We start from the raw sequence: 23928 nt of genomic DNA, 5'->3' as shown, positions 1-23928 counted from the left end.
TTTTGTTTTCTGTTTTTTTGTGCAGGTGGTGGGTAGGTTTAGCTGGTTAGGTGAGGTAGCGTGCCAGGCCTTTGGCCTTTGACCCTGCATCCATGCAGACGCCCTGACGCAAACTGAACTTGAGTTTTCCCCCAGCTGTTCACCTGTCAATGCAAAATGGTTGCATTTGCCGTGCATATCAGCACGAGTGCTGAAACAGCACCAATGCTGACAGGTAAGTGTCTATTTCTATAGATAGATTGATGGATGGAGTGATGGATGGATGGATGGATGGATGGATGGATGGATGGATGGATGGATGGATGGATGGATGGATGGATAGATAGGTACATGAGTTGAAACAACTTTTTGTTAAAAAAAATGTTTTTGTTAAAAAAAATGTTTTTGTTTGAAAAAGTGAATGTTTTTTAGGCCTGTGTTACATTGATGGATGGAGTGATGGAGTGATGGATGGATGGATGGATGGATGGATAGATAGATGAATAGATGAATATATAGATACATGAGTTTAAACCACTTTTTGTTAAAAAAAATATGTTTTTGTTTGAAAAAGTGAATGTTTTTAGGCCTGTGTTATACATGGATGGATGGAGTGATGGATGGATGGATGGATGGATGGATAGATAGATAAATAGATAGATAGATGAATAGATGAATATATAGATACATGAGTTTAAACAACTTTTTGTTAAAAAAAAAAAAGTTTTTGTTTGAAAAAGTGAATGTTTTTAGGCCTGTGTTATACATGGATGGATGGAGTGATGGAGTGATGGAGTGATGGATGGATGGATGGATAGATAGATGGATAGATGGATAGATGGATAGATGGATAGATGAGTTTGATCGACTGTTTGTTCATATTTTTTTATTGTTTTGTGTTAAATATTGAAAGTAGTCTTTGGACTAATGGTTAGTTTGGGTTTAGGGTTAGTTTGGGGCTATGGTTAGGTTAGGTTAGGGTTAAAATGGCATATAGGTAGGGAGGTAAAAACGACTTTCACCCTCATTAGTAACCACCCTCATTTGCATAAAGGGCATCTGATTGGCCGAATCTTAACTGTCCATATATCTGCAACGGTGTGTTTTATCTGTACGAAACTTGGTTTATATAGTAATTGATGTATGGCTAGTCGACTGGTGGTGGTTTGGTGCGCCTCTAGCGCCACCAGGTGTGTGTAGACACGGTACTGCACTTTATTTTTTAGATTTGTTTTTTTTTAACAGGGGTCTATTTTATAAATTGCTGTTGTATCTAGGGTTATTTTATATAGGGGTGGTCTATCCTGGTATATTTTGGGTAGGGTCTGTGTAGGTCCCGCCAGTGGTCAGTGTTTTTTGGTTTTGTTTTCTGTTTTTTTGTGCAGGTGGTGGGTAGGTTTAGCTGGTTAGGTGAGGTAGCGTGCCAGGCCTTTGGCCTTTGACCCTGCATCCATGCAGACGCCCTGACGCAAACTGAACTTGAGTTTTCCCCCAGCTGTTCACCTGTCAATGCAAAATGGTTGCATTTGCCGTGCATATCAGCACGAGTGCTGAAACAGCACCAATGCTGACAGGTAAGTGTCTATTTCTATAGATAGATTGATGGATGGAGTGATGGATGGATGGATGGATGGATGGATGGATGGATGGATGGATGGATGGATAGATAGGTACATGAGTTGAAACAACTTTTTGTTAAAAAAAATGTTTTTGTTAAAAAAATGTTTTTGTTTGAAAAAGTGAATGTTTTTTAGGCCTGTGTTACATTGATGGATGGAGTGATGGAGTGATGGATGGATGGATGGATGGATGGATAGATAGATGAATAGATGAATATATAGATACATGAGTTTAAACCACTTTTTGTTAAAAAAAATATGTTTTTGTTTGAAAAAGTGATGTTTTTAGGCCTGTGTTATACATGGATGGATGGAGTGATGGAGTGATGGATGGATGGATGGATGGATGGATGGATAGATAGATAAATAGATAGATAGATTGATAGATGAATATATAGATACATGAGTTTTAAACAACTTTTTGTTAAAAAAAAAAAAGTTTTTGTTTGAAAAAGTGAATGTTTTTAGGCCTGTGTTATACATGGATGGATGGAGTGATGAGTGATGGAGTGATGATGGATGGATGGATAGATAGATGGATAGATGGATAGATGGATAGATGGATAGATGGATAGATGAGTTTGATCGACTGTTTGTTCATATTTTTTTATTGTTTTGTGTTAAATATTGAAAGTAGTCTTTGGACTAATGGTTAGTTTGGGTTTAGGGTTAGTTTGGGGGCTATGGTTAGGTTAGGGTTAAAATGGCATATAGGTAGGGAGGGTAAAACGACTTTCACCCTCATTAGTAACCACCCTCATTTGCATAAAGGGCATCTGATTGGCCGAATCTTAACTGTCCATATATCTGCAACGGTGTGTTTTATCTGTACGAAACTTGGTTTATATAGTAATTGATGTATGGCTAGTCGACTGGTGGTGGTTTGGTGCGCCTCTAGCGCCACCAGGTGTGTAGACACGGTACTGCACTTTATTTTTTAGATTTTGTTTTTTTTTAACAGGGGTCTATTTTATAAATGCTGTTGTATCATAGGGTTATTTTATATAGGGGTGGTCTATCCTGGTATATTTTGGGTAGGGTCTGTGTAGGTCCCGCCAGTGGTCAGTGTTTTTTGGTTTTTGTTTTCTGTTTTTTTGTGCAGGTGGTGGGTAGGTTTAGCTGGTTAGGTGAGGTAGCGTGCCAGGCCTTTGGCCTTTGACCCTGCATCCATGCAGACGCCCTGACGCAAACTGAACTTGAGTTTTTCCCCCAGCTGTTCACCTGTCAATGCAAAATGGTTGCATTTGCCGTGCATATCAGCACGAGTGCTGAAACAGCACCAATGCTGACAGGTAAGTGTCTATTTCTATAGATAGATTGATGGATGGAGTGATGGATGGATGGATGGATGGATGGATGGATGGATGGATGGATGGATGGATGGATGGTGGATGATGGATAGATAGGTACATGAGTTGAAACAACTTTTTGTTAAAAAAAATGTTTTTGTTAAAAAAATGTTTTTGTTTGAAAAAGTGAATGTTTTTTAGGCCTGTGTTACATGATGGATGGAGTGAATGGAGTGATGGATGGATGGATGGATGGATGGATAGATAGATGAATAGATGAATATATAGATACATGAGTTTAAACCACTTTTTGTTAAAAAAAATATGTTTTTGTTTGAAAAAGTGAATGTTTTTAGGCCTGTGTTATACATGGATGGATGGGAGTGATGGATGGATGGATGGATGGATGGATAGATAGATAAATAGATAGATAGATGAATAGATGAATATATAGATACATGAGTTTAAACAACTTTTTGTTAAAAAAAAAAAGTTTTTGTTTGAAAAAGTGAATGTTTTTAGGCCTGTGTTATACATGGATGGATGGAGTGATGGAGTGATGGAGTGATGGATGGGATGGATGGATAGATAGAAGGATAGATGGATAGGATGGATAGATGGATAGATGGTTAGATGAGTTTGATCGACTGTTTTGTTCATATTTTTTTATTGTTTTGTGTTAAATATTGAAAGTTGTCTTTGGACTAATGGTTAGTTTGGGTTTAGGGTTAGTTTGGGGCTATGGTTAGGTTAGGGTTATAAATGGCATATAGGTAGGGAGGTAAAAACGACTTTCACCCTCATTAGTAACCACCCTCATTTGCATAAAGGGCATCTGATTGGCCGAATCTTAACTGTCCATATATCTGCAACGGTGTGTTTTTATCTGTACGAAACTTGGTTTATATAGTAATTGATGTATGGCTAGTCGACTGGTGGTGGTTTGGTGCGCCTCTAGCGCCACCAGGTGTGTAGACACGGTACTGCACTTTATTTTTTAGATTTGTTTTTTTTTTAACAGGGGTCTATTTTATAAATTGCTGTTGTATCTAGGGTTATTTTATATAGGGGTGGTCTATCCTGGTATATTTTGGTAGGGTCTGTGTAGGTCCCGCCAGTGGTCAGTGTTTTTTGGTTTTGTTTTCTGTTTTTTTGTGCAGGTGGTGGGTAGGTTTAGCTGGTTAGGTGAGGTAGCGTGCCAGGCCTTTGGCCTTTGACCCTGCATCCATGCAGACGCCCTGACGCAAACTGAACTTGAGTTTTCCCCCAGCTGTTCACCTGTCAATGCAAAATGGTTGCATTTGCCGTGCATATCAGCACGAGTGCTGAAACAGCACCAATGCTGACAGGTAAGTGTCTATTTCTATAGATAGATTGATGGATGGAGTGATGGATGGATGGATGGATGGATGGATGGATGGATGGATGGATGGATGGATGGATGGATGGATAGATAGGTACATGAGTTGAAACAACTTTTTGTTAAAAAAAAATGTTTTTGTTAAAAAAAATGTTTTTGTTTGAAAAAGTGAATGTTTTTTAGGCCTGTGTTACATTGATGGATGGAGTGATGGAGTGATGGATGGATGGATGGATGGATGGATAGATAGATGAATAGATGAATATATAGATACATGAGTTTTAAACCACTTTTTGTTAAAAAAAATATGTTTTTGTTTGAAAAGTGAATGTTTTTAGGCCTGTGTTATACATGGATGGATGGAGTGATGGATGGATGGATGGATGGATGGATAGATAGATAAATAGATAGATAGATGAATAGATGAATATATAGATACATGAGTTTAAACAACTTTTTGTTAAAAAAAAAAAAGTTTTTGTTTGAAAAAGTGAATGTTTTTAGGCCTGTGTTATACATGGATGGATGGGAGTGATGGAGTGATGGAGTGATGGATGGATGGATGGATAGATAGATGGATAGATGGATAGATGGATAGATGGATAGATGAGTTTGATCGACTGTTTGTTCATATTTTTTTATTGTTTTGTGTTAAATATTGAAAGTAGTCTTTGGACTAATGGTTAGTTTGGGTTTAGGGTTAGTTTGGGGCTATGGTTAGGTTAGGTTAGGGTTAAAATGGCATATAGGTAGGGGAGGTAAAAACGACTTTCACCCTCATTAGTAACCACCCTCATTTGCATAAAGGGCATCTGATTGGCCGAATCTTAACTGTCCATATATCTGCAACGGTGTGTTTTATCTGTACGAAACTTGGTTTATATAGTAATTGATGTATGGCTAGTCGACTGGGTGGTGGTTTGGTGCGCCTCTAGCGCCACCAGGTGTGTAGACACGGTACTGCACTTTATTTTTTAGATTTGTTTTTTTTTTAACAGGGGTCTATTTTATAAATTGCTGTTGTATCTAGGGTTATTTTATATAGGGTGGTCTATCCTGGTATATTTTGGGTAGGGTCTGTGTAGGTCCCGCCAGTGGTCAGTGTTTTTTTGGTTTTGTTTTCTGTTTTTTTGTGCAGGTGGTGGGTAGGTTTAGCTGGTTAGGTGAGGTAGCGTGCCAGGCCTTTGGCCTTTGACCCTGCATCCATGCAGACGCCCTGACGCAAACTGAACTTGAGTTTTCCCCATGCTGTTCACCTGGTCAATGCAAAATGGTTGCATTTGCCGTGCATATCAGCACGAGTGCTGAAACAGCACCAATGCTGACAGGTAAGTGTCTATTTCTATAGATAGATTGATGGATGGGTGAGTGATGGATGGATGGATGGATGATGGATGGATGGATGGATGGATGGATGGATGGATGGATGGATGGATAGATAGGTACATGAGTTGAAACAACTTTTTGTTAAAAAAAATGTTTTTGTTAAAAAAAATGTTTTTGTTTGAAAAAGTGAATGTTTTTTAGGCCTGTGTTACATTGATGGATGGAGTGATGGAGTGATGGATGGATGATGATGGATGGATGGATAGATAGATGAATAGATGAATATATAGATACATGAGTTTAAACCACTTTTTGTTAAAAAAAATATGTTTTTGTTTGAAAAAGTGAATGTTTTTAGGCCTGTGTTATACATGGATGGATGGAGTGATGGATGGATGGATGGATGGATGGATAGATAGATAAATAGATAGATAGATGAATAGATGAATATATAGATACATGAGTTTAAACAACTTTTTGTTAAAAAAAAAAAGTTTTTGTTTGAAAAAGTGAATGTTTTTAGGCCTGTGTTATACATGGATGGATGGAGTGATGGAGTGATGGAGTGATGGATGGATGGATGGATAGATAGATGGATAGATGGATAGATGGATAGATGGATAGATGAGTGGTTGATCGACTGTTTGTTCATATTTTTTATTGTTTTGTGTTAAATATTGAAAGTAGTCTTTGGACTAATGGTTAGTTTGGGTTTAGGGGTTAGTTTGGGGCTATGGTTAGTTAGGTTAGGGTTAAAATGGCATATAGGTAGGGAGGTAAAAACGACTTTCACCCTCATTAGTAACCACCCTCATTTGCATAAAGGGCATCTGATTGGCCGAATCTTAACTGTCCATATATCTGCAACGGTGTGTTTTATCTGTACGAAACTTGGTTTATATAGTAATTGATGTATGGCTAGTCGACTGGTGGTGGTTTGGTGCGCCTCTAGCGCCACCAGGTGTGTAGACACGGTACTGCACTTTATTTTTTAGATTTGTTTTTTTTTAACAGGGGTCTATTTTATAAATTGCTGTTGTATCTAGGGTTATTTTATATAGGGGTGGTCTATCCTGGTATATTTTGGGTAGGGTCTGTGTAGGTCCCGCCAGTGGTCAGTGTTTTTTGGTTTTGTTTTCTGTTTTTTTGTGCAGGTGGTGGGTAGGTTTAGCTGGTTAGGTGAGGTAGCGTGCCAGGCCTTTGGCCTTTGACCCTGCATCCATGCAGACGCCCTGACGCAAACTGAACTTGAGTTTTCCCCCAGCTGTTCACCTGTCAATGCAAAATGGTTGCATTTGCCGTGCATATCAGCACGAGTGCTGAAACAGCACCAATGCTGACAGGTAAGTGTCTATTTCTATAGATAGATTGATGGATGGAGTGATGGATGGATGGATGGATGGATGGATGGATGGATGGATGGATGGATGGATGGATGGATGGATGGATAGATAGGTACATGAGTTGAAACAACTTTTTGTTAAAAAAAATGTTTTTGTTAAAAAAAATGTTTTTGTTTGAAAAAGTGAATGTTTTTTAGGCCTGTGTTACATTGATGGATGGAGTGATGGAGTGATGGATGGATGGATGGATGGATGGATAGATAGATGAATAGATGAATATATAGATACATGAGTTTAAACCACTTTTTGTTAAAAAAAATATGTTTTTGTTTGAAAAAGTGAATGTTTTTAGGCCTGTGTTATACATGGATGGATGGAGTGATGGAGTGATGGATGGATGGATGGATGGATGGATGGATAGATAGATAAATAGATAGATAGATGAATAGATGAATATATAGATACATGAGTTTAAACAACTTTTTGTTAAAAAAAAAAAAGTTTTTGTTTGAAAAAGTGAATGTTTTTAGGCCTGTGTTATACATGGATGGATGGAGTGATGGAGTGATGGAGTGATGGATGGATGGATGGATAGATAGATGGATAGATGGATAGATGGATAGATGGATAGATGAGTTTGATCGACTGTTTGTTCATATTTTTTTATTGTTTTGTGTTAAATATTGAAAGTAGTCTTTGGACTAATGGTTAGTTTGGGTTTAGGGTTAGTTTGAGGCTATGGTTAGGTTAGGTAGGGAGGTAAAAACGACTTTCACCCTCATTAGTAACCACCCTCATTTGCATAAAGGGCATCTGATTGGCCGAATCTTAACTGTCCATATATCTGCAACGGTGTGTTTTATCTGTACGAAACTTGGTTTATATAGTAATTGATGTATGGCTAGTCGACTGGTGGTGGTTTGGTGCGCCTCTAGCGCCACCAGGTGTGTAGACACGGTACTGCACTTTATTTTTTAGATTTGTTTTTTTTTAACAGGGGTCTATTTTATAAATTGCTGTTGTATCTAGGGTTATTTTATATAGGGGTGGTCTATCCTGGTATATTTTGGGTAGGGTCTGTGTAGGTCCCGCCAGTGGTCAGTGTTTTTTGGTTTTGTTTTCTGTTTTTTTGTGCAGGTGGTGGGTAGGTTTAGCTGGTTAGGTGAGGTAGCGTGCCAGGCCTTTGGCCTTTGACCCTGCATCCATGCAGACGCCCTGACGCAAACTGAACTTGAGTTTTCCCCCAGCTGTTCACCTGTCAATGCAAAATGGTTGCATTTGCCGTGCATATCAGCACGAGTGCTGAAACAGCACCAATGCTGACAGGTAAGTGTCTATTTCTATAGATAGATTGATGGATGGAGTGATGGATGGATGGATGGATGGATGGATGGATGGATGGATGGATGGATGGATGGATGGATGGATGGATGGATGGATGGATGGATAGATAGGTACATGAGTTGAAACAACTTTTTGTTAAAAAAAATTTTTTTGTTAAAAAAAATGTTTTTGTTTGAAAAAGTGAATGTTTTTTAGGCCTGTGTTACATTGATGGATGGAGTGATGGAGTGATGGATGGATGGATGGATGGATGGATAGATAGATGAATAGATGAATATATAGATACATGAGTTTAAACCACTTTTTGTTAAAAAAAATATGTTTTTGTTTGAAAAAGTGAATGTTTTTAGGCCTGTGTTATACATGGATGGATGGAGTGATGGATGGATGGATGGATGGATGGATAGATAGATAAATAGATAGATAGATGAATAGATGAATATATAGATACATGAGTTTAAACAACTTTTTGTTAAAAAAAAAAAAATTTTTGTTTGAAAAAGTGAATGTTTTTAGGCCTGTGTTATACATGGATGGATGGAGTGATGGAGTGATGGAGTGATGGAGTGATGGATGGATGGATGGATAGATAGATGGATAGATGGATAGATGGATAGATGGATAGATGAGTTTGATCGACTGTTTGTTCATATTTTTTTATTGTTTTGTGTTAAATATTGAAAGTAGTCTTTGGACTAATGGTTAGTTTGGGTTTAGGGTTAGTTTGAGGCTATGGTTAGGTTAGGGTTAAAATGGCATATAGGTAGGGAGGTAAAAACGACTTTCACCCTCATTAGTAACCACCCTCATTTGCATAAAGGGCATCTGATTGGCCGAATCTTAACTGTCCATATATCTGCAACGGTGTGTTTTATCTGTACGAAACTTGGTTTATATAGTAATTGATGTATGGCTAGTCGACTGGTGGTGGTTTGGTGCGCCTCTAGCGCCACCAGGTGTGTAGACACGGTACTGCACTTTATTTTTTAGATTTGTTTTTTTTTAACAGGGGTCTATTTTATAAATTGCTGTTGTATCTAGGGTTATTTTATATAGGGGTGGTCTATCCTGGTATATTTTGGGTAGGGTCTGTGTAGGTCCCGCCAGTGGTCAGTGTTTTTTGGTTTTGTTTTCTGTTTTTTTGTGCAGGTGGTGGGTAGGTTTAGCTGGTTAGGTGAGGTAGCGTGCCAGGCCTTTGGCCTTTGACCCTGCATCCATGCAGACGCCCTGACGCAAACTGAACTTGAGTTTTCCCCCAGCTGTTCACCTGTCAATGCAAAATGGTTGCATTTGCCGTGCATATCAGCACGAGTGCTGAAACAGCACCAATGCTGACAGGTAAGTGTCTATTTCTATAGATAGATTGATGGATGGAGTGATGGATGGATGGATGGATGGATGGATGGATGGATGGATGGATGGATGGATGGATGGATGGATGGATGGATGGATGGATAGATAGGTACATGAGTTGAAACAACTTTTTGTTAAAAAAAATTTTTTTGTTAAAAAAAATGTTTTTGTTTGAAAAAGTGAATGTTTTTTAGGCCTGTGTTACATTGATGGATGGAGTGATGGAGTGATGGATGGATGGATGGATGGATGGATAGATAGATGAATAGATGAATATATAGATACATGAGTTTAAACCACTTTTTGTTAAAAAAAATATGTTTTTGTTTGAAAAAGTGAATGTTTTTAGGCCTGTGTTATACATGGATGGATGGAGTGATGGATGGATGGATGGATGGATGGATAGATAGATAAATAGATAGATAGATGAATAGATGAATATATAGATACATGAGTTTAAACAACTTTTTGTTAAAAAAAAAAAAATTTTTGTTTGAAAAAGTGAATGTTTTTAGGCCTGTGTTATACATGGATGGATGGAGTGATGGAGTGATGGAGTGATGGATGGATGGATGGATAGATAGATGGATAGATGGATAGATGGATAGATGGATAGATGAGTTTGATCGACTGTTTGTTCATATTTTTTTATTGTTTTGTGTTAAATATTGAAAGTAGTCTTTGGACTAATGGTTAGTTTGGGTTTAGGGTTAGTTTGAGGCTATGGTTAGGTAGGGAGGTAAAAACGACTTTCACCCTCATTAGTAACCACCCTCATTTGCATAAAGGGCATCTGATTGGCCGAATCTTAACTGTCCATATATCTGCAACGGTGTGTTTTATCTGTACGAAACTTGGTTTATATAGTAATTGATGTATGGCTAGTCGACTGGTGGTGGTTTGGTGCGCCTCTAGCGCCACCAGGTGTGTAGACACGGTACTGCACTTTATTTTTTAGATTTGTTTTTTTTTAACAGGGGTCTATTTTATAAATTGCTGTTGTATCTAGGGTTATTTTATATAGGGGTGGTCTATCCTGGTATATTTTGGGTAGGGTCTGTGTAGGTCCCGCCAGTGGTCAGTGTTTTTTGGTTTTGTTTTCTGTTTTTTTGTGCAGGTGGTGGGTAGGTTTAGCTGGTTAGGTGAGGTAGCGTGCCAGGCCTTTGGCCTTTGACCCTGCATCCATGCAGACGCCCTGACGCAAACTGAACTTGAGTTTTCCCCCAGCTGTTCACCTGTCAATGCAAAATGGTTGCATTTGCCGTGCATATCAGCACGAGTGCTGAAACAGCACCAATGCTGACAGGTAAGTGTCTATTTCTATAGATAGATTGATGGATGGAGTGATGGATGGATGGATGGATGGATGGATGGATGGATGGATGGATGGATGGATGGATGGATGGATGGATGGATAGATAGGTACATGAGTTGAAACAACTTTTTGTTAAAAAAAATGTTTTTGTTAAAAAAAATGTTTTTGTTTGAAAAAGTGAATGTTTTTTAGGCCTGTGTTACATTGATGGATGGAGTGATGGAGTGATGGATGGATGGATGGATGGATGGATAGATAGATGAATAGATGAATATATAGATACATGAGTTTAAACCACTTTTTGTTAAAAAAAATATGTTTTTGTTTGAAAAAGTGAATGTTTTTAGGCCTGTGTTATACATGGATGGATGGAGTGATGGATGGATGGATGGATGGATGGATAGATAGATAAATAGATAGATAGATGAATAGATGAATATATAGATACATGAGTTTAAACAACTTTTTGTTAAAAAAAAAAAAGTTTTTGTTTGAAAAAGTGAATGTTTTTAGGCCTGTGTTATACATGGATGGATGGAGTGATGGAGTGATGGAGTGATGGATGGATGGATGGATAGATAGATGGATAGATGGATAGATGGATAGATGGATAGATGAGTTTGATCGACTGTTTGTTCATATTTTTTTATTGTTTTGTGTTAAATATTGAAAGTAGTCTTTGGACTAATGGTTAGTTTGGGTTTAGGGTTAGTTTGAGGCTATGGTTAGGTTAGGGTTAAAATGGCATATAGGTAGGGAGGTAAAAACGACTTTCACCCTCATTAGTAACCACCCTCATTTGCATAAAGGGCATCTGATTGGCCGAATCTTAACTGTCCATATATCTGCAACGGTGTGTTTTATCTGTACGAAACTTGGTTTATATAGTAATTGATGTATGGCTAGTCGACTGGTGGTGGTTTGGTGCGCCTCTAGCGCCACCAGGTGTGTAGACACGGTACTGCACTTTATTTTTTAGATTTGTTTTTTTTTAACAGGGGTCTATTTTATAAATTGCTGTTGTATCTAGGGTTATTTTATATAGGGGTGGTCTATCCTGGTATATTTTGGGTAGGGTCTGTGTAGGTCCCGCCAGTGGTCAGTGTTTTTTGGTTTTGTTTTCTGTTTTTTTGTGCAGGTGGTGGGTAGGTTTAGCTGGTTAGGTGAGGTAGCGTGCCAGGCCTTTGGCCTTTGACCCTGCATCCATGCAGACGCCCTGACGCAAACTGAACTTGAGTTTTCCCCCAGCTGTTCACCTGTCAATGCAAAATGGTTGCATTTGCCGTGCATATCAGCACGAGTGCTGAAACAGCACCAATGCTGACAGGTAAGTGTCTATTTCTATAGATAGATTGATGGATGGAGTGATGGATGGATGGATGGATGGATGGATGGATGGATGGATGGATGGATGGATGGATGGATAGATAGGTACATGAGTTGAAACAACTTTTTGTTAAAAAAAATGTTTTTGTTAAAAAAAATGTTTTTGTTTGAAAAAGTGAATGTTTTTTAGGCCTGTGTTACATTGATGGATGGAGTGATGGAGTGATGGATGGATGGATGGATGGATGGATAGATAGATGAATAGATGAATATATAGATACATGAGTTTAAACCACTTTTTGTTAAAAAAAATATGTTTTTGTTTGAAAAAGTGAATGTTTTTAGGCCTGTGTTATACATGGATGGATGGAGTGATGGATGGATGGATGGATGGATGGATAGATAGATAAATAGATAGATAGATGAATAGATGAATATATAGATACATGAGTTTAAACAACTTTTTGTTAAAAAAAAAAAAGTTTTTGTTTGAAAAAGTGAATGTTTTTAGGCCTGTGTTATACATGGATGGATGGAGTGATGGAGTGATGGAGTGATGGATGGATGGATGGATAGATAGATGGATAGATGGATAGATGGATAGATGGATAGATGAGTTTGATCGACTGTTTGTTCATATTTTTTTATTGTTTTGTGTTAAATATTGAAAGTAGTCTTTGGACTAATGGTTAGTTTGGGTTTAGGGTTAGTTTGGGGCTATGGTTAGGTTAGGTTAGGGTTAAAATGGCATATAGGTAGGGAGGTAAAAACGACTTTCACCCTCATTAGTAACCACCCTCATTTGCATAAAGGGCATCTGATTGGCCGAATCTTAACTGTCCATATATCTGCAACGGTGTGTTTTATCTGTACGAAACTTGGTTTATATAGTAATTGATGTATGGCTAGTCGACTGGTGGTGGTTTGGTGCGCCTCTAGCGCCACCAGGTGTGTAGACACGGTACTGCACTTTATTTTTTAGATTTGTTTTTTTTTAACAGGGGTCTATTTTATAAATTGCTGTTGTATCTAGGGTTATTTTATATAGGGGTGGTCTATCCTGGTATATTTTGGGTAGGGTCTGTGTAGGTCCCGCCAGTGGTCAGTGTTTTTTGGTTTTGTTTTCTGTTTTTTTGTGCAGGTGGTGGGTAGGTTTAGCTGGTTAGGTGAGGTAGCGTGCCAGGCCTTTGGCCTTAGGTTAGGGTTAGAGTTAGGGTTAGGGTTAGGGTTAGAGTTAGGGTTAGGGTTAGGGTTAGGGTTAGGGTTAGAGTTAGGGTTAGGGTTAGAGTTAGGTAGGGAGGTAAAAACGACTTTCACCCTCATTAGTAACCACCCTCATTTGCATAAAGGGCATCTGATTGGCCGAATCTTAACTGTCCATATATCTGCAACGGTGTGTTTTATCTGTACGAAACTTGGTTTATATAGTAATTGATGTATGGCTAGTCGACTGGTGGTGGTTTGGTGCGCCTCTAGCGCCACCAGGTGTGTAGACACGGTACTGCACTTTATTTTTTAGATTTGTTTTTTTTTAACAGGGGTCTATTTTATAAATTGCTGTTGTATCTAGGGTTATTTTATATAGGGGTGGTCTATCCTGGTATATTTTGGGTAGGGTCTGTGTAGGTCCCGCCAGTGGTCAGTGTTTTTTGGTTTTGTTTTCTGTTTTTTTGTGCAGGTGGTGGGTAGGTTTAGCTGGTTAGGTGAGGTAGCGTGCCAGGCCTTTGGCCTTTGACCCTGCATCCATGCAGACGCCCTGACGCAAACTGAACTTGAGTTTTCCCCCAGCTGTTCACCTGTCAATGCAAAATGGTTGCATTTGCCGTGCATATCAGCACGAGTGCTGAAACAGCACCAATGCTGACAGGTAAGTGTCTATTTCTATAGATAGATTGATGGATGGAGTGATGGATGGATGGATGGATGGATGGATGGATGGATGGATGGATGGATGGATGGATGGATGGATGGATGGATGGATGGATAGATAGGTACATGAGTTGAAACAACTTTTTGTTAAAAAAAATGTTTTTGTTAAAAAAAATGTTTTTGTTTGAAAAAGTGAATGTTTTTTAGGCCTGTGTTACATTGATGGATGGAGTGATGGAGTGATGGATGGATGGATGGATGGATGGATAGATAGATGAATAGATGAATATATAGATACATGAGTTTAAACCACTTTTTGTTAAAAAAAATATGTTTTTGTTTGAAAAAGTGAATGTTTTTAGGCCTGTGTTATACATGGATGGATGGAGTGATGGATGGATGGATGGATGGATGGATAGATAGATAAATAGATAGATAGATGAATAGATGAATATATAGATACATGAGTTTAAACAACTTTTTGTTAAAAAAAAAAAAGTTTTTGTTTGAAAAAGTGAATGTTTTTAGGCCTGTGTTATACATGGATGGATGGAGTGATGGAGTGATGGAGTGATGGATGGATGGATGGATAGATAGATGGATAGATGGATAGATGGATAGATGGATAGATGAGTTTGATCGACTGTTTGTTCATATTTTTTTATTGTTTTGTGTTAAATATTGAAAGTAGTCTTTGGACTAATGGTTAGTTTGGGTTTAGGGTTAGTTTGAGGCTATGGTTAGGTTAGGGTTAAAATGGCATATAGGTAGGGAGGTAAAAACGACTTTCACCCTCATTAGTAACCACCCTCATTTGCATAAAGGGCATCTGATTGGCCGAATCTTAACTGTCCATATATCTGCAACGGTGTGTTTTATCTGTACGAAACTTGGTTTATATAGTAATTGATGTATGGCTAGTCGACTGGTGGTGGTTTGGTGCGCCTCTAGCGCCACCAGGTGTGTAGACACGGTACTGCACTTTATTTTTTAGATTTGTTTTTTTTTAACAGGGGTCTATTTTATAAATTGCTGTTGTATCTAGGGTTATTTTATATAGGGGTGGTCTATCCTGGTATATTTTGGGTAGGGTCTGTGTAGGTCCCGCCAGTGGTCAGTGTTTTTTGGTTTTGTTTTCTGTTTTTTTGTGCAGGTGGTGGGTAGGTTTAGCTGGTTAGGTGAGGTAGCGTGCCAGGCCTTTGGCCTTTGACCCTGCATCCATGCAGACGCCCTGACGCAAACTGAACTTGAGTTTTCCCCCAGCTGTTCACCTGTCAATGCAAAATGGTTGCATTTGCCGTGCATATCAGCACGAGTGCTGAAACAGCACCAATGCTGACAGGTAAGTGTCTATTTCTATAGATAGATTGATGGATGGAGTGATGGATGGATGGATGGATGGATGGATGGATGGATGGATGGATGGATGGATGGATGGATGGATGGATGGATGGATGGATAGATAGGTACATGAGTTGAAACAACTTTTTGTTAAAAAAAATTTTTTTGTTAAAAAAAATGTTTTTGTTTGAAAAAGTGAATGTTTTTTAGGCCTGTGTTACATTGATGGATGGAGTGATGGAGTGATGGATGGATGGATGGATGGATGGATAGATAGATGAATAGATGAATATATAGATACATGAGTTTAAACCACTTTTTGTTAAAAAAAATATGTTTTTGTTTGAAAAAGTGAATGTTTTTAGGCCTGTGTTATACATGGATGGATGGAGTGATGGATGGATGGATGGATGGATGGATAGATAGATAAATAGATAGATAGATGAATAGATGAATATATAGATACATGAGTTTAAACAACTTTTTGTTAAAAAAAAAAAAGTTTTTGTTTGAAAAAGTGAATGTTTTTAGGCCTGTGTTATACATGGATGGATGGAGTGATGGAGTGATGGAGTGATGGATGGATGGATGGATAGATAGATGGATAGATGGATAGATGGATAGATGGATAGATGAGTTTGATCGACTGTTTGTTCATATTTTTTTATTGTTTTGTGTTAAATATTGAAAGTAGTCTTTGGACTAATGGTTAGTTTGGGTTTAGGGTTAGTTTGAGGCTATGGTTAGGTTAGGGTTAAAATGGCATATAGGTAGGGAGGTAAAAACGACTTTCACCCTCATTAGTAACCACCCTCATTTGCATAAAGGGCATCTGATTGGCCGAATCTTAACTGTCCATATATCTGCAACGGTGTGTTTTATCTGTACGAAACTTGGTTTATATAGTAATTGATGTATGGCTAGTCGACTGGTGGTGGTTTGGTGCGCCTCTAGCGCCACCAGGTGTGTAGACACGGTACTGCACTTTATTTTTTAGATTTGTTTTTTTTTAACAGGGGTCTATTTTATAAATTGCTGTTGTATCTAGGGTTATTTTATATAGGGGTGGTCTATCCTGGTATATTTTGGGTAGGGTCTGTGTAGGTCCCGCCAGTGGTCAGTGTTTTTTGGTTTTGTTTTCTGTTTTTTTGTGCAGGTGGTGGGTAGGTTTAGCTGGTTAGGTGAGGTAGCGTGCCAGGCCTTTGGCCTTTGACCCTGCATCCATGCAGACGCCCTGACGCAAACTGAACTTGAGTTTTCCCCCAGCTGTTCACCTGTCAATGCAAAATGGTTGCATTTGCCGTGCATATCAGCACGAGTGCTGAAACAGCACCAATGCTGACAGGTAAGTGTCTATTTCTATAGATAGATTGATGGATGGAGTGATGGATGGATGGATGGATGGATGGATGGATGGATGGATGGATGGATGGATGGATGGATGGATGGATGGATGGATGGATGGATAGATAGGTACATGAGTTGAAACAACTTTTTGTTAAAAAAAATGTTTTTGTTAAAAAAAATGTTTTTGTTTGAAAAAGTGAATGTTTTTTAGGCCTGTGTTACATTGATGGATGGAGTGATGGAGTGATGGATGGATGGATGGATGGATGGATAGATAGATGAATAGATGAATATATAGATACATGAGTTTAAACCACTTTTTGTTAAAAAAAATATGTTTTTGTTTGAAAAAGTGAATGTTTTTAGGCCTGTGTTATACATGGATGGATGGAGTGATGGATGGATGGATGGATGGATGGATAGATAGATAAATAGATAGATAGATGAATAGATGAATATATAGATACATGAGTTTAAACAACTTTTTGTTAAAAAAAAAAAAATTTTTGTTTGAAAAAGTGAATGTTTTTAGGCCTGTGTTATACATGGATGGATGGAGTGATGGAGTGATGGAGTGATGGATGGATGGATGGATAGATAGATGGATAGATGGATAGATGGATAGATGGATAGATGAGTTTGATCGACTGTTTGTTCATATTTTTTTATTGTTTTGTGTTAAATATTGAAAGTAGTCTTTGGACTAATGGTTAGTTTGGGTTTAGGGTTAGTTTGAGGCTATGGTTAGGTTAGGGTTAAAATGGCATATAGGTAGGGAGGTAAAAACGACTTTCACCCTCATTAGTAACCACCCTCATTTGCATAAAGGGCATCTGATTGGCCGAATCTTAACTGTCCATATATCTGCAACGGTGTGTTTTATCTGTACGAAACTTGGTTTATATAGTAATTGATGTATGGCTAGTCGACTGGTGGTGGTTTGGTGTGCCTCTAGCGCCACCAGGTGTGTAGACACGGTACTGCACTTTATTTTTTAGATTTGTTTTTTTTTAACAGGGGTCTATTTTATAAATTGCTGTTGTATCTAGGGTTATTTTATATAGGGGTGGTCTATCCTGGTATATTTTGGGTAGGGTCTGTGTAGGTCCCGCCAGTGGTCAGTGTTTTTTGGTTTTGTTTTCTGTTTTTTTGTGCAGGTGGTGGGTAGGTTTAGCTGGTTAGGTGAGGTAGCGTGCCAGGCCTTTGGCCTTTGACCCTGCATCCATGCAGACGCCCTGACGCAAACTGAACTTGAGTTTTCCCCCAGCTGTTCACCTGTCAATGCAAAATGGTTGCATTTGCCGTGCATATCAGCACGAGTGCTGAAACAGCACCAATGCTGACAGGTAAGTGTCTATTTCTATAGATAGATTGATGGATGGAGTGATGGATGGATGGATGGATGGATGGATGGATGGATGGATGGATGGATGGATGGATAGATAGGTACATGAGTTGAAACAACTTTTTGTTAAAAAAAATGTTTTTGTTAAAAAAAATGTTTTTGTTTGAAAAAGTGAATGTTTTTTAGGCCTGTGTTACATTGATGGATGGAGTGATGGAGTGATGGATGGATGGATGGATGGATGGATAGATAGATGAATAGATGAATATATAGATACATGAGTTTAAACCACTTTTTGTTAAAAAAAATATGTTTTTGTTTGAAAAAGTGAATGTTTTTAGGCCTGTGTTATACATGGATGGATGGAGTGATGGATGGATGGATGGATGGATGGATAGATAGATAAATAGATAGATAGATGAATAGATGAATATATAGATACATGAGTTTAAACAACTTTTTGTTAAAAAAAAAAAAGTTTTTGTTTGAAAAAGTGAATGTTTTTAGGCCTGTGTTATACATGGATGGATGGAGTGATGGAGTGATGGAGTGATGGATGGATGGATGGATAGATAGATGGATAGATGGATAGATGGATAGATGAGTTTGATCGACTGTTTGTTCATATTTTTTTATTGTTTTGTGTTAAATATTGAAAGTAGTCTTTGGACTAATGGTTAGTTTGGGTTTAGGGTTAGTTTGGGGCTATGGTTAGGTTAGGGTTAAAATGGCATATAGGTAGGGAGGTAAAAACGACTTTCACCCTCATTAGTAACCACCCTCATTTGCATAAAGGGCATCTGATTGGCCGAATCTTAACTGTCCATATATCTGCAACGGTGTGTTTTATCTGTACGAAACTTGGTTTATATAGTAATTGATGTATGGCTAGTCGACTGGTGGTGGTTTGGTGCGCCTCTAGCGCCACCAGGTGTGTAGACACGGTACTGCACTTTATTTTTTAGATTTGTTTTTTTTTAACAGGGGTCTATTTTATAAATTGCTGTTGTATCTAGGGTTATTTTATATAGGGGTGGTCTATCCTGGTATATTTTGGGTAGGGTCTGTGTAGGTCCCGCCAGTGGTCAGTGTTTTTTGGTTTTGTTTTCTGTTTTTTTGTGCAGGTGGTGGGTAGGTTTAGCTGGTTAGGTGAGGTAGCGTGCCAGGCCTTTGGCCTTTGACCCTGCATCCATGCAGACGCCCTGACGCAAACTGAACTTGAGTTTTCCCCCAGCTGTTCACCTGTCAATGCAAAATGGTTGCATTTGCCGTGCATATCAGCACGAGTGCTGAAACAGCACCAATGCTGACAGGTAAGTGTCTATTTCTATAGATAGATTGATGGATGGAGTGATGGATGGATGGATGGATGGATGGATGGATGGATGGATGGATAGATAGGTACATGAGTTGAAACAACTTTTTGTTAAAAAAAATGTTTTTGTTAAAAAAAATGTTTTTGTTTGAAAAAGTGAATGTTTTTTAGGCCTGTGTTACATTGATGGATGGAGTGATGGAGTGATGGATGGATGGATGGATGGATGGATAGATAGATGAATAGATGAATATATAGATACATGAGTTTAAACCACTTTTTGTTAAAAAAAATATGTTTTTGTTTGAAAAAGTGAATGTTTTTAGGCCTGTGTTATACATGGATGGATGGAGTGATGGATGGATGGATGGATGGATGGATAGATAGATAAATAGATAGATAGATGAATAGATGAATATATAGATACATGAGTTTAACCAACTTTTTGTTAAAAAAAAAAAAGTTTTTGTTTGAAAAAGTGAATGTTTTTAGGCCTGTGTTATACATGGATGGATGGAGTGATGGAGTGATGGAGTGATGGATGGATGGATGGATAGATAGATGGATAGATGGATAGATGGATAGATGGATAGATGAGTTTGATCGACTGTTTGTTCATATTTTTTTATTGTTTTGTGTTAAATATTGAAAGTAGTCTTTGGACTAATGGTTAGTTTGGGTTTAGGGTTAGTTTGAGGCTATGGTTAGGTTAGGGTTAAAATGGCATATAGGTAGGGAGGTAAAAACGACTTTCACCCTCATTAGTAACCACCCTCATTTGCATAAAGGGCATCTGATTGGCCGAATCTTAACTGTCCATATATCTGCAACGGTGTGTTTTATCTGTACGAAACTTGGTTTATATAGTAATTGATGTATGGCTAGTCGACTGGTGGTGGTTTGGTGCGCCTCTAGCGCCACCAGGTGTGTAGACACGGTACTGCACTTTATTTTTTAGATTTGTTTTTTTTTAACAGGGGTCTATTTTATAAATTGCTGTTGTATCTAGGGTTATTTTATATAGGGGTGGTCTATCCTGGTATATTTTGGGTAGGGTCTGTGTAGGTCCCGCCAGTGGTCAGTGTTTTTTGGTTTTGTTTTCTGTTTTTTTGTGCAGGTGGTGGGTAGGTTTAGCTGGTTAGGTGAGGTAGCGTGCCAGGCCTTTGGCCTTTGACCCTGCATCCATGCAGACGCCCTGACGCAAACTGAACTTGAGTTTTCCCCCAGCTGTTCACCTGTCAATGCAAAATGGTTGCATTTGCCGTGCATATCAGCACGAGTGCTGAAACAGCACCAATGCTGACAGGTAAGTGTCTATTTCTATAGATAGATTGATGGATGGAGTGATGGATGGATGGATGGATGGATGGATGGATGGATGGATGGATGGATGGATGGATGGATGGATGGATGGATGGATGGATAGATAGGTACATGAGTTGAAACAACTTTTTGTTAAAAAAAATGTTTTTGTTAAAAAAAATGTTTTTGTTTGAAAAAGTGAATGTTTTTTAGGCCTGTGTTACATTGATGGATGGAGTGATGGAGTGATGGATGGATGGATGGATAGATAGATGAATAGATGAATATATAGATACATGAGTTTAAACCACTTTTTGTTAAAAAAAATATGTTTTTGTTTGAAAAAGTGAATGTTTTTAGGCCTGTGTTATACATGGATGGATGGAGTGATGGATGGATGGATGGATGGATGGATAGATAGATAAATAGATAGATAGATGAATAGATGAATATATAGATACATGAGTTTAAACAACTTTTTGTTAAAAAAAAAAAAGTTTTTGTTTGAAAAAGTGAATGTTTTTAGGCCTGTGTTATACATGGATGGATGGAGTGATGGAGTGATGGAGTGATGGATGGATGGATGGATAGATAGATGGATAGATGGATAGATGGATAGATGGATAGATGAGTTTGATCGACTGTTTGTTCATATTTTTTTATTGTTTTGTGTTAAATATTGAAAGTAGTCTTTGGACTAATGGTTAGTTTGGGTTTAGGGTTAGTTTGAGGCTATGGTTAGGTTAGGGTTAAAATGGCATATAGGTAGGGAGGTAAAAACGACTTTCACCCTCATTAGTAACCACCCTCATTTGCATAAAGGGCATCTGATTGGCCGAATCTTAACTGTCCATATATCTGCAACGGTGTGTTTTATCTGTACGAAACTTGGTTTATATAGTAATTGATGTATGGCTAGTCGACTGGTGGTGGTTTGGTGCGCCTCTAGCGCCACCAGGTGTGTAGACACGGTACTGCACTTTATTTTTTAGATTTTTTTTTTTTTAACAGGGGTCTATTTTATAAATTGCTGTTGTATCTAGGGTTATTTTATATAGGGGTGGTCTATCCTGGTATATTTTGGGTAGGGTCTGTGTAGGTCCCGCCAGTGGTCAGTGTTTTTTGGTTTTGTTTTCTGTTTTTTTGTGCAGGTGGTGGGTAGGTTTAGCTGGTTAGGTGAGGTAGCGTGCCAGGCCTTTGGCCTTTGACCCTGCATCCATGCAGACGCCCTGACGCAAACTGAACTTGAGTTTTCCCCCAGCTGTTCACCTGTCAATGCAAAATGGTTGCATTTGCCGTGCATATCAGCACGAGTGCTGAAACAGCACCAATGCTGACAGGTAAGTGTCTATTTCTATAGATAGATTGATGGATGGAGTGATGGATGGATGGATGGATGGATGGATGGATGGATGGATGGATGGATGGATGGATGGATGGATGGATGGATAGATAGGTACATGAGTTGAAACAACTTTTTGTTAAAAAAAATGTTTTTGTTAAAAAAAATGTTTTTGTTTGAAAAAGTGAATGTTTTTTAGGCCTGTGTTACATTGATGGATGGAGTGATGGAGTGATGGATGGATGGATGGATGGATGGATAGATAGATGAATAGATGAATATATAGATACATGAGTTTAAACCACTTTTTGTTAAAAAAAATATGTTTTTGTTTGAAAAAGTGAATGTTTTTAGGCCTGTGTTATACATGGATGGATGGAGTGATGGATGGATGGATGGATGGATGGATAGATAGATAAATAGATAGATAGATGAATAGATGAATATATAGATACATGAGTTTAAACAACTTTTTGTTAAAAAAAAAAAAGTTTTTGTTTGAAAAAGTGAATGTTTTTAGGCCTGTGTTATACATGGATGGATGGAGTGATGGAGTGATGGAGTGATGGATGGATGGATGGATAGATAGATGGATAGATGGATAGATGGATAGATGGATAGATGAGTTTGATCGACTGTTTGTTCATATTTTTTTATTGTTTTGTGTTAAATATTGAAAGTAGTCTTTGGACTAATGGTTAGTTTGGGTTTAGGGTTAGTTTGAGGCTATGGTTAGGTTAGGGTTAAAATGGCATATAGGTAGGGAGGTAAAAACGACTTTCACCCTCATTAGTAACCACCCTCATTTGCATAAAGGGCATCTGATTGGCCGAATCTTAACTGTCCATATATCTGCAACGGTGTGTTTTATCTGTACGAAACTTGGTTTATATAGTAATTGATGTATGGCTAGTCGACTGGTGGTGGTTTGGTGCGCCTCTAGCGCCACCAGGTGTGTAGACACGGTACTGCACTTTATTTTTTAGATTTGTTTTTTTTTAACAGGGGTCTATTTTATAAATTGCTGTTGTATCTAGGGTTATTTTATATAGGGGTGGTCTATCCTGGTATATTTTGGGTAGGGTCTGTGTAGGTCCCGCCAGTGGTCAGTGTTTTTTGGTTTTGTTTTCTGTTTTTTTGTGCAGGTGGTGGGTAGGTTTAGCTGGTTAGGTGAGGTAGCGTGCCAGGCCTTTGGCCTTTGACCCTGCATCCATGCAGACGCCCTGACGCAAACTGAACTTGAGTTTTCCCCCAGCTGTTCACCTGTCAATGCAAAATGGTTGCATTTGCCGTGCATATCAGCACGAGTGCTGAAACAGCACCAATGCTGACAGGTAAGTGTCTATTTCTATAGATAGATTGATGGATGGAGTGATGGATGGATGGATGGATGGATGGATGGATGGATGGATGGATGGATGGATGGATGGATGGATGGATGGATAGATAGGTACATGAGTTGAAACAACTTTTTGTTAAAAAAAATGTTTTTGTTAAAAAAAATGTTTTTGTTTGAAAAAGTGAATGTTTTTTAGGCCTGTGTTACATTGATGGATGGAGTGATGGAGTGATGGATGGATGGATGGATGGATGGATAGATAGATGAATAGATGAATATATAGATACATGAGTTTAAACCACTTTTTGTTAAAAAAAATATGTTTTTGTTTGAAAAAGTGAATGTTTTTAGGCCTGTGTTATACATGGATGGATGGAGTGATGGATGGATGGATGGATGGATGGATAGATAGATAAATAGATAGATAGATGAATAGATGAATATATAGATACATGAGTTTAAACAACTTTTTGT

Source organism: Leuciscus leuciscus (genome assembly GCF_965113295.1).
Source record: "Leuciscus leuciscus genome assembly, chromosome: 14".
NCBI lineage: Eukaryota > Metazoa > Chordata > Actinopteri > Cypriniformes > Leuciscidae > Leuciscus > Leuciscus leuciscus.
This window is presented reverse-complemented; position numbering follows the sequence as displayed.